We start from the raw sequence: 12771 nt of genomic DNA on the forward strand, positions 1-12771 counted from the left end.
CTTAGAAGGACCACCAAGATTAGAAATTAATGGTTTAAGGGTTAAGCAGCCTCTGGCTCCAAGAGTCTAAACCTCCCCAAATTGCTCCTGTATATAACAACAATACTGTAAAACTTAAGATCAGTGCTTCAGATATTATGCAGACCCTGCACTTGATGGATTAGCTGACACCACCAGGCTGCTAATCTGGTTTAACCCTTTCTATCATTCCCCCCAGGAGCAGAAGACAGTAAGAAAACCTCTATTCGACCCCCTATGAGTCCATCTCCAACCTCACCAATCAGCATTCCCCACTTACCAAGCCTCTACCTGCCAAATTATCTTTAAAAACCCTGATCCCCAAGGCCAGGCACGTTGGCTCATGCCTGTAATCCCAGCACTCTGGGAGGCTGGGGCAGGCAGATCACAAGGTCAGGAGATTGAGACCATCCTGCCTAACATGGTGAAATCCTGTCTCTACTAAAAAATACAAAAAATTAGCCAGGAGTGGTGGTGGATGCCTGTAGTCCCAGCTACTAGGGAGGCTGAGGCAGGAGAATGGAGTGAACCTGGGAGGCAGAGCTTGCAGTGATCTGAGATTGCACCACTGCACTCCAGCCTGGGCAATGGAGCAAGACTCTGTCTCAAAAAAAAAAACAAAAACAAAAACAAAAACAAAAAAAACTCTGATCCCCAAATGCTCAGGGTGCCTAATTTGAATAATAATCAAACTCCAGTCTCCCAAACATTCAGCTTTCCATGAGTTACCCTTTCTGCATTGCAATTCCCCTATCTTTATAAATTGGCTGTGTTGGCTGTGCACGGTGGCTCAAACCTGTAATCCCAGCACTTGGGAGGCCAAGGTTGGTGAATTACCTGAGTTCAGGAGTTCAAGACCAACCTGACCAATATGGTGAAACTCTGACTCTAATAAAAATACAAAAATTAGTGAACATGGTGATGGATACCTCTAATCCTAGCTATTCTGGAGGCTAGGGCAGGAGAATCACTTGAATCCAAGAGGTAGAGGTTGCAGTGAGCTGAGACCAGCCATTGCACTCCAGCCTGGGCGACAGAGCAAGACTCTATCTCAAAAATAAATATATAAACAAACAAATAAATAAATAAATAAAATTATTAATTGGCTCTGTCCAGGCACCAGGCAAGGTGAATGCATTGGGTGGTTATAGCTGCATAAAAAACACTATGGAAAAATTAAAATAGATATCTAAAGAGAGTTCAAGTAGCCAACAGAGAGACAGAAATGAAGAAGAGAAACAGAAATTGGAAATTAAAAAAAAAAACTTAGATGGCATACGTAAGTCCTAAGAGATCAATAAGTATATTAAATGTAAAGGGAATAAACGTGACAATTAAAAGACAAGGACTGGCAGAGTGAATTTTAAAATGTGACACAATGATATTCTGTCTAGAAGAGATTCACTTCAAATATGATGATGTTGGTCAGTTTGAAGTACAATTATGGAGAAAATTATAACATGAAAACATTAGTCAAAGGAAAGTAAAAATGATTATATTAATATCAGATAAGATAGACATTATAGTTGGTATAATAATAATGGAGGAACACTTTATAATGGTAAAATGGTCAACCTGCAAAGAAGAGGTACAATTCTAAAGGTATGTTTACCAAACAAGAGATTCAAATATGTAAAGCAAAAGCTTATATTGTTGTGGGAATCAGGAGACCAGAGAGACCAATAGGTGGAACAGGAGGATTTTATTTAGGTGCACCGGCTCAGCAGATTCATATACAAAAGACTGAGCCCCAAACAATGACAAGGCTTGATTTTTATACAGGCATCTGTGGTGTGAAACACAGTGGCACAGTGGCACAGGTTTACAGAAGCAGAACAAAGGCAGTTTTTTCCATCAGTGACAGGCTCATAACTCAGGCTTACATGTGACTCCTGCTGTGTGGGCCAGGTGGCTGTTATCTAGGCTTGCTCAATATGCCTGCACATTCTGATCTCATGTGATTCACTATGGTGCCCAGGTGGCTGCAATCTAAGCTTGCTTAAGCATGTCTCATGACCTCCACAGTGCTACTCAGATGAAAAACAGAGACTTACAGACACTAGTTACAGAAAATAGGGATCTATAAACACATAAAGACTTAAAGAGCAGGGTACAATCATATGGAGGGGGGAAATATTCAAGGGGAAGCTGCTCATACCAAAGGAAAGAAAGTCTGTTTTTCTTCTTGCATCTTCTGCTTCAATATAATCAAATTCAAACTTGAATATGGAAACCTCAACACCTCTCTATTAACCATTGACAGAATAACTAGTCATAAGATCAGAAGATCTTAACAGTCCATTAACCTACAGTGTCAAATTGACATTTATGAAACACTCCAACCAACAGCAGCATAGAAATGTATGTGCTCGTCTATATGAAGATAGATTATAGTCTGTGACATAAAACAAACCTCAGCAAATGTTTTAAAAATTAAATTATACAGTGTTTATCTGCTCATGAGAAATCAGTCTTATAAAGATAAAAGGGAAATCTCTATATACTTAGGAATGAAACTGCATACTTTTAAATAATTGCTGGTTCAAAGAGAAAGTCTCAAGGAAGTCAAATAATGCATGTAACTGAAATAGGAATTTTCCTATAAGAAAATTAAATTTTATTAAAGAGTTTTCTACCCACAAAAATCTTCAAGCCCACATATTTTGCTGGATAATTTTACCAAATGTTTAAGAAGTAATTTAGACCAATACTACATATTTTTTTGTGAATATAGAAAAATTTTCACTTCCTAATTCATTTTGTGAATCTAATTTTACCCTAATTCAAATCAGAGAAGGACAGTACAAAAAAAAATGAAACTCCAGACAAATACATATAAAGCTTATAGATATTTGCAAGCCACATGTTCAATAAAGGACCAGCATCTAGACTAACTTAAGACTATTTAAACCTCAACAGTAAAAATTAGACAAATAATCCAATTTGAAAATAGTAAAAAGGCAAAAGGAGACATCAAAGAGGAAAAATAAACACTTGAATGGTGTTCATCAATAGTTATAAGCAAAATTCAAATTATAATCACAATGAGATACACTTATAAGAATGTAGCTCTATATCTTATATATACACCCATATATGAAGATTATATGTGTCTTTTATGCAATTGTTTTTTAGGAAATATGGAATTATACTATGTTTTGTAATTAGTTACATATTTATGTTTATTGGAACTCTGTTTTCCATGAAAATTTGAATTACTTTTATCCTGAAGAAATGTTTTGTACTTTTTATGAGGCATTTCTGCTAGCAATAGGACTTCTCGATTGTTGCATGTTTGTTTGTTTAAAATCTGGGGATTTAAAATTTACCTTTTTAAAAAAATGTTTTGCTCAATATAATACTATTGTTTAATAGTTTTTGTCTGTTTTTGCTAACTGCACTTTGAATATGTAAATTACACTACTTTTTAGCTACTATTGTTTTTGATATGAAGCCAGCTATCAATCTTATTGGAGTTCCCTTGAATGTAACAAATCATTTTTGCCTTACTGCTTTCAATATTTTGAATTTATCATGGCTTTCCATGTTTTGATTCTGATGCGGCTGGGTGTGAACCTCTTTTTATTTATGAGAATTAGAGTTCACTGTGCTTTTGAATATGCATGTTACTATTTTTCATTAAATTTAAAATGCTTTGAGTCATGACTTATTAGAATATTGTTTCTGTTTCTTTCTCTTCTCTCGTTCTTGTACCCATTACACATATGTTGAAATGCTTACTGGTGTCTCATATTTCTCTGAGGCTATGTTTGTTCTTCATTTTTCTTTGTGTTTTTCAGATTCCAGAACATCTATTGATCTAGCTTCAAGTTCACTGATTTTTCCCTTTGTCCGCTCAAGTACACAGTACAATTTTCCAGTCAATTTCTCATTCTGCTTATTGTACTTTTAATTTACAGAATTTTCACTTGGTCTTTAGTATAATTTTTATCTCTTTGTTGATATTCAGTATTTAATGAGATACTGTCATTAGGCCTACCCATAATTCTTTCAGCATGGTTTTCTTTAGTTCTTCATATATATGGATATTTATATATATGGCTATTTTTTTAAATCTTTAAGTCTTTGAAATCTTTAAGTCTACCCTCTAGAACTCTTAAATGGCAGTTTCTATTGCCTAAATTTGACCCTGCATATGTTATAGTTTCCTGTTTCTTTGCAGGTCTCATATTTATTATTGTTGTTAAAAACTGGACATTTTAGATCATACATTGTAGCAACTTATGAGAGCAACAACCCCCAACCCAGGGGCAGTTCTTGTTGTTTTTTTCTTAGTTAATTTTTGTTTGTTTAGTGACTTGGTTTAACTTATTCCACAGTATGCAGTCTCTGATGTCACTACTCATATTTTTTCACCTTGATTTTCTGTTTCATCCTGGCTACCTAGTGTTTATCTTTGTGTAAATATAAGCCAGTTATTGGTCAAATGTTGTTTCTCTGCTCTCTTATTTACTTACATTTTTGCTCTTTCTTATTGGATATGTCATATTTGTGTGCACCCCAACTATCTGAGACAGTTCTTAGTTAATTTAGAAAGTTTATTTTGACAAGGTTAAGGACACACCCATGATGTAGCCTCAGGAAGTCTTGAGACATGTGCTCGAGAGAGTCGAGGGTACAGTTTACTTTTATACATTTTAGGGAGACATCAGTCTGTATGCATAAGACATGTGTTGGTTCAGTCTGGTAAGGTGGGACAACTGAAGAAGGGGCTTCCAGGTTAGAAGTAGATAAGAGACAAAAGGTTGCATTCTTTTGAGTCCTTGATCAGCCTTCCTTCTGAATACACAATGTAGTCTGGCTCAGTGAATCTGCATTTTTACATAAACAATAGGAGAGAGGAAACAATCAGATATGCATTTGTATCAGGTGAGCCTCAGATGGATGACTTTGAATAGAATGGGAGGCAGATTTGCCCTAAGGAGTTCTCAGCTTGACTTTCCTTTTAGCTTAGTGGTTTTGGGGTCCCAAGAATTATTTTCCTTTTACAGCTTAAAGGCTGCCATCAAAGTTCAGTGAGTTTATGATTTTTTGCAGCATGTTCAACCAGGGACAGGTAGCTTTGAGGATATTTATCTGATATATCCTGATAACGTAGACCCTTGACCATGCACACAGATTTCCAGACTGCTAGTGACCTTATCATTAAGTCTAACTTCATCACAGTTACCTCTGGGTCAGTGTAGTCTATTGTTCAGTCAATGTTTAATAAGAGGTTGTGGCCATGAGACTTCCACCCTTTGTTGATGAGTCTGTGTAGGTTTTGGGGAATGCTTTCCAGTTTTCTCTGTATCTTACTCTCACTGATCCTGAGTAGATGGACCCTAGTGTATGTGCACAGCCCTCCTGACACCCAGAGTTGACTGTGATCTTCAAGGGCTATTGTTGGCTGGAACTTTCCCTGGATCTCCATATTGAACTTCTGTTGCTGTAGCATTTTACTTAGAGAGCTACTGGTCTCTTCTTAAATGCTCTCAAACAAGGTCTGTCTTATTTTTGATATCACCGTTAGACATACGTTTCTCCATAATCTTTCCAAATAAAGTCAGTGCCTTCAGATTTAGTTGTGGAATTCTGTCTTTTATGAATTGCCTTGTTCTTTGAGAAGTCTCATATCACTTCAGAACTAGAAGTGGGAATCTGCTTTCCCTGTAGTGATGACCTTACTTTTTAATGGGTACTATTGGGTGACTGGGTTCCATTCTGGCACAGAACCTCAGCCCTACACATGATATGGACATGCAACAGGGAAACACTAGGTAGAAAAGGATGGTTGCTTGGCAAGCCTGGACCTATGGCCCTAAGTGGGAACAGGCTTTTCTGTTTTCACACTCAAAATGTTACCTTTTGCCATGACCCCTATCCTGTACCCATAGAAACACCAAAACACGGGCTCCAGAAGCAGGTGATCAGAGAAGGAGACAAGAAAAACAGATGAATGGTGAATGATGCAGCCAATAAAGAGAAGAGGAGAAATGTCTGAACTCAGAGAGGAGTTTGGCTGGGGGCAATTGGAGAGGAGTTTGGGACCTGGATGGCCAGGCTCCATGGGGAGATCATCTTCCTGTTACAGGACTCCAGCACTTATCCAAAGGTAGCCGTCGGGTGAGGGTTTTTGCACTATAGTCCCTTCTGTGGTCACCAGAAATATGTTACAGGAAAGGTGTCCTGATTTAGACCCCTAGAGAGGGTTCTTGGATCTTGTGCAAGAAAGAATTCAGGGCAAGTCCACAGTACAAGGTGAAAGCAAGTTTATTAAGAAAGTAAATCAATAGGAGAATGGCTATTCCATAGATAGAGCAGCCCCGAGAGCTGCTGGTTGCCCATTTTTATGGTTATTTCTTGGTGATATGCTAAATAAGGGGTAGATTATTCATGCCTCCCCTCTTTAGACCATATAAGGTAATTTCCTAACATTGCCATGGTATTCGTAAATTGTCCTGATGCTGGTGGGAGTGTAGTAGTAAGGATGAGTAGAGGTCACTCTCGTGGCCATCTTGGTTTTGGTAGATTTTGGCCTGCTCCTTTACTGCAAACTGTTTTATCAGCAAGGTCTTTATGACCTGTGTTTTGTGCTGACCTCCTCCTATCTCATCCTGTGACTTAGAATGCCTTAACTGTCCAGGAATGCAGCCCAGTAGGTTTCAGCCTCATTTAACCCAGCTTCTATTTAAGATGGAGTTGCTCTGGTTCACATGCCTCTAACATTCCCACTCCTTCCCCCATTCTGGTTTCCCATCCATCCTTCCGAGCGCCACCTCCACTACTGAATAAAACCTCTGCATTCATCCTTTGAGTCCCTGTGTGACTTGATTCTTCAGGGAGGCTGGACAAGAGCTTGAGATACAGAAAGCTGGACAAGAGCTTGAGATACAGAAAGCTGTCACACTGGCCCTCTGCCCTTGCAGAAAGGCAAAGAGTCCACTGAACTGGTTAACACTTAAGCTGTATGTGAAAAGCAGGGCTAAGGACACACTGAAACGCACACCCACTTGGGCTCATACACCTGTCCCTCTGCATACTCTCCCTCCCCTCAGGGGTTTGGGCAGTGGTGGCAACTGACTGAACAGGTAAACCACACCCATGTTCCATATCCTGGAAGGGAGATCAAGGAACTCTCCTGTTTCACAAGCAAGCAGGGGCTGGGACAAACAGGATCCCAGTATTATTTGCCTGTTGTCCTTGGTCCTTTTGCTGCACCTGCCTGGAGTGGAGCTTCTGCAGATGGGGATGGGGGTTGAAAAATGCTCGTGTCAGTCATGTCCTCTCAGAGTGAAACCATAGCCTTAGACTGGAATCTGGGAGAGGGGGTAAAGGAATCTCTTTTCTTGGCTGTATCTTGCTAGAGTAGAGCATCCAGGCTACAGTTTCCATAACACCTACCCATGGTTTAGGGAGAAGTGAGTGGTTCATGTCTTGAATGACACAGATTATCATTGTTCTTACTGAGATTTAATAGATTTTCTTGAATGATTGTTTTCTCATTTATTGTATGACCTTGGAAAAATTTCCACAGAGTTTAAATTATTAGATTTTTTTTCCTGCTAAATAAGTTTTACCAGTTGAATTGTGATTTCTTTTTTTGAAGAAAATGGTCTGTCATTTAACACATAGGTTTCTGGGTTAATTTCCTCATCAACTTTTGCCCCTTATACTCATGAACCTCCATGCCTTATCTCAACTTTATTATTTGGCTTGACACTAGATTTCTTTCCTCTTTTTCCTCCCTTTTTTAATGTTTCAGATTCTTTTGAATGCTGCATCAATAGCTTGGTGAAGAGTATTAAATTATGTATTAATTAAATATTTTATTTAAGCTCTTTCAGCAAAGAACAAAGTTACTTTCAGAATATCTCAGGTGTTGGGAATTTGTTGCTTTGAATCAGAACCTCCATTATTGTCAGTAGAAATCTTATGCATAAAATCACTATTAAATATAGTCTTGCCAGGAAAAAATATCTTTATATTCATTTTCATCATATCAACTGATATCGAAGACTTGGAATGCACAGATAATGCTTTAATATTAGACTGCTGTATGCAAAAGCTCTTGGGATAGAATTTCATTTTTTATTTAAAGAGAGAAATTCTTAGCTACCTTTCAGAAATTATGTTTACATCAAATAAATTTTATACTTGTCTAGTGATAACAATTTGAATAATGGATGTCCTCTCTGTTTTTCAATTTCAAATTGGTTTCTCATGCAGTCCTAAGATTTTACAGCTGTTTGCTCATTTATGTTTTCTGAAACCAAAAGCATTTTGATCTCATTTTTCACACTGATATTTTCCAACACAGAGAGCAGTGTTCCAGTTATGTAGGAACTCCAGCATCCTAATCTGGCAAAGTGCACACTTTTCCCATGCCTTAAAACAAAACAAAACAGAAAAACACACAAAAAACCTCCATAAGATAATGTTCTCCAATGAGAACATTAAAAACATTAAAAATCTGTCATCTTTCTTTAAGGCTACTTAACATCTTTATTGAAAAGGGTCCATATAAAAATAAACTATATCACATGTGATACCTAGGAGTGTATAAGTGCCTGTAAGTGATGAACAATCTTTTAATTTCAGCTAGTTTGCAGAAAAATGTTTTAATTCTACTGGTGGCTGCAAAGCTACATTATAAGATAATTTTATTGGATGTGATACAGTTTAGTTAGGCTGGTCTTACAGATCTACGAAACAGGACAAGGGTAAAGGAGTCTGTATTTCTGGATGTATGTGAATGCAATTCTACTCTAATATTTTCTATCCAGAAATAAAAATATGGTAATAAGATACCATGATAGCAAGTAAAAATGGTATACAGTAACTGTATAATACTTTCATCAGTATTTAAGACAAAATTAAATAATTACCAAGAAAGATGGGAGAATATTTTAACATTATTTGTGAAAATTCGGTTTTTGAATTTCATTGAAAATTGTCTTTATTGTTGGAGTAATGCTAGAAACATCAATTTTATGGGCTGCCTATATTACAAAGCAGTTTTTTAAGGCTATAATAATCTTCATAGTATATTGATGTCATAAAGAGGTGTGACATTTTTTATTCTATCAAGGAAGGACCCAATTTCTGGAAACCTCATTGAAGTGATGTTCACCCCTCCCTCCTTGCCTGATTTTCACCCAACATTTCTGACACCAGGTTGAAAGCTTGACTTTAATATCTGAATTTCTTTTTCCTTGCCATTTATCATTTTAAATCTAGGTTCTTGACTCTATTATTTTCTAGATGAGTTTATATTTCTGTAAATTGTCAGAAGGAACAGGAACCATTGTTTTCTAACAAGTTTTATTTGAACCAAGAAAAGGGAGACACAATATACCTTTATTTTTTTCTCTTAATGGTTTGCATTTAAAAGTGCCATTTTGATGGATAAGAACTTCCAGGGAAGACTATTAAATGCATTATTAGGTAGATTGAGAACAAAAAAGTCTACATGAGCCAGTGTGTTAATGCCATTCTTGCTAATGTTTATCCTTGTTTTACATTATCACATTGATTTTTCTTCTTAGTTAGAGAGATAATGTGCACTTCACTGAGATTTTAGAGAACTATATGTCCCTGATCTTAGGCCTCAGTTTCCTCAACATTAAGTGAGGACACTTAATGTTTAACTAAGTTAAACAGATTGAAATTCCCTTTAGTGGAGTGCTTCTAGGATGGACACAATAGTTATATATCACTGGGTAAAATATTATACCCAAATTAGCTTATAACAATAGCTTACACTCAAGCCGGTAATCCCAGCACTTTGGGAGGCCGAGACGGGCGGATCACGAGGTCAGGAGATCGAGACCATCCTGGCTAACACGGTGAAACCCCGTCTCTACTAAAAAATACAAAAAATTAGCCGGGCGAGGTGGCAGGCGCCTGTAGTCCCAGCTACTCGGGAGGCTGAGGCAGGAGAATGGCGTGAACCCGGCAGGCGGAGCTTGCAGTGAGCTGAGATCTGGCCACAGCACTCCAGCCTGGGCAGCAGAGCGAGACTCCGTCTCAAAAAAAAAAAAAAAAAAAAAAAAAAAAAAAAAAAAAAACAATAGCTTACAGCTTATAATAATAATAATATTTATTTATTTTCACAGCTTTTGTTAGCCTAGTGTTTGAAAGAAGCTTAGGTGAGCAGATATGGCTGTATCTCATCAGATTATAGTCAAGATGTTGATTGGAACTGTAGTTGTTGAAAGGTTTAACTGGGACTGTAGTGCCTTGTTTAACTCAGTGAGTCAGGTGCTAGTTCAAATACAATCCCACTGAAAATTTCTGTTCCCTGGGGACTAGCTGAGTTTGCTGTGTTATGTAATACCAAATAATCCTCTAGCCTCAGCCAGGTGAGTAGGCAATGAGCAAATAGGTCAAAAATGGCACTTGTCATAGAACTTCAATAGACTAGAAAAACCAGTTGGCTCTACGCGCTCTACCTGTTGAAACCACCACCACTGTCAAGAAACATCAACAGTAAGTAATCTCACTGCAGTTAGATATGGTAACATTTACTTTTAAATGTTACAGCCCAGTCTATAGCTAATGAATATGATATGACCCATTACGCCATAATGCTAGGCTTCTAATGGACACTTAAGTAGCTGATGATCATTAAATTGCTGGGCTGGGAATGATGAACCAACTGATATGTATTTCACTTCATTGCACAATTTCCTTACCCACCTAAAAACTCTAAATTGTTTAGGGTTAAGAATAATATTTTTAGAGAGCATTATTGACCTTGTGTGGAAGCATATTTTTACTATGTTTTCTCTGAGAAGGGATCTCTTTACTGATTTCAAAGTTCAGACATTTATTTAAGTCATCATGAAAGCTTTTTGTTCCTGCTAATATCAAACTTCTATGCCTAATGAAGAAATAGCATCACAGGAAATATTTTAGAATTTGTTCATATTTCAGCATAATTAAATGTTAAAATTTTAATATTTTTATCATCTCTAAGACAATTGCTGCTAATGGTGAAAGTAAAGCATGTATTTGTTTTTGTTTATGTAGATCGTTTTTATTTCAACCTTATATAAAGGAAAACCAATTTCATAGTTGAAATTCATTAATCACTATACTTTATTACCAAGTTTCTGTAAGTGTTCACATTGTGATCCATCTTTACCAATTGTAATGAGTTTTCATTCACTAACAGAGTAAGTGATTTACCTGTATAACCGTTCATTCATTCATTCATTCATTCAAGAATCACATAATCTACAGTTTTGTTAGGTTTCAAAATTAGAAAAGCCACACCACCTACATTATGAAAGAAAACATATTAGTATATTAAAATGTTGAAAGTTCAGAGGTAGGACATACTTAAGGTTTGTTTTATACCAGTAGCTCAGGGCTGTCACTGTTGTATTTGATGGTATTTTCTCTTTCTTTTCCCCTGTCTTCCCTGGAATTAGCAGTATCTTAAATTCTTCTTGAGGTTACAGAGAAGGCTGCTTCAGCTTCAGGAGCTGAGTTCAAGTTCAATAAAATAGCGTCTCATTTCTCAAACATCAAACAGACCTGCTGATTTACACGTTGATTGAATTAATTTAGATTATTTGCCTCTCGCCACAAATACATCGCTGTTGGCCCTGGAATGTGGTACACAAGTTGGTTGGCTTTATATTGGCCGATTTCTTTAAGGGAAGGTATTTCCACTGCTGATTGGTTTTGTTTAGTAATTAAGGGATTATTCAGTTTTTTTACTCTGTATTGAATTTATTTTGTTATGTTTTTCTAAGAACTCATTCACTTAATTTACATTTTCCAAAGTTGTTTTTACTCTCCTCACTACTTTTTTAAAATTTTTAATTTTTTTATTATATTTTAATTTCTGGGATACATGTGCTGAAGGTGCAGGTTTGTTAGATAGGTATACATGTGCCATGGTGGTTTGCTGCACCCTCTCCTCACTACTTTTAATGTCTGCATCATTGGTTATGATGTTCTTTTTTTCGTTCTTTATATTATTTATATGTATCATTTCACCTTTATTTTCTTCATCAGTCTCAAAAAAGGTTTATCTTTTTTTTTTTTTTTTTTTTTTTTTTTGAGATGGAGTCTGGCTCTGTCTCCCAGGCTGGAGTGCAGTGGCCAGATCTCAGCTCACTGCAAGCTCCGCCCCCCGGGTTTACACCATTCTCCTGCCTCAGCCTCCGGAGTAGCTGGGACTACAGGCGCCCGCCACCTCGCCCGGCTTGTTTTTTTTTTTTTTTTTGTATTTTTAGTAGAGACGGGGTTTCACCGTGTTAGCCAGGATGGTCTCGATCTCCTGACCTCGTGATCCGCCCGTCTCAGCCTCCCAAAGTGCTGGGATTACAGGCTTGAGCCACCGCGCCCGGCCTCTAAGGTTTATGTTTTTTATTAGTCTTTTCCCAGAACTAAATTTATCAATTAACTTCATTGCTGTTACTTTGCTGATTATTTTCTATTCTTGATCATCCTCTTTCTTATACATATTAGTGGTTTTCTAGTGTTACTATAATAAGTTATTACAAATTTAGTAGCTTAAAGTAACACAAATTTATTATCTTACAGTCTGGAGGTTAGAAGACCAATACAGGTCCCACTAGGCAAAAAGCAAAGTGTCAGCAGGGATTTCATTCTTTTGGAAGTTCTAGGGAAAAATCTTTCCTTCTCCTTTCCAGCTTCTGGAAGATCTGTGGCATCCTTGCTTTATTGTCGAAATCAGCAATGGCAGGTCAAATCCTTATATCGCATGTTTGTGAT

The sequence above is a fragment of the Trachypithecus francoisi genome, unplaced genomic scaffold, assembly GCF_009764315.1.
Source record: "Trachypithecus francoisi isolate TF-2019V2 unplaced genomic scaffold, Tfra_2.0 Lachesis_group20, whole genome shotgun sequence".
In the NCBI taxonomy this organism is placed as follows: domain Eukaryota; kingdom Metazoa; phylum Chordata; class Mammalia; order Primates; family Cercopithecidae; genus Trachypithecus; species Trachypithecus francoisi.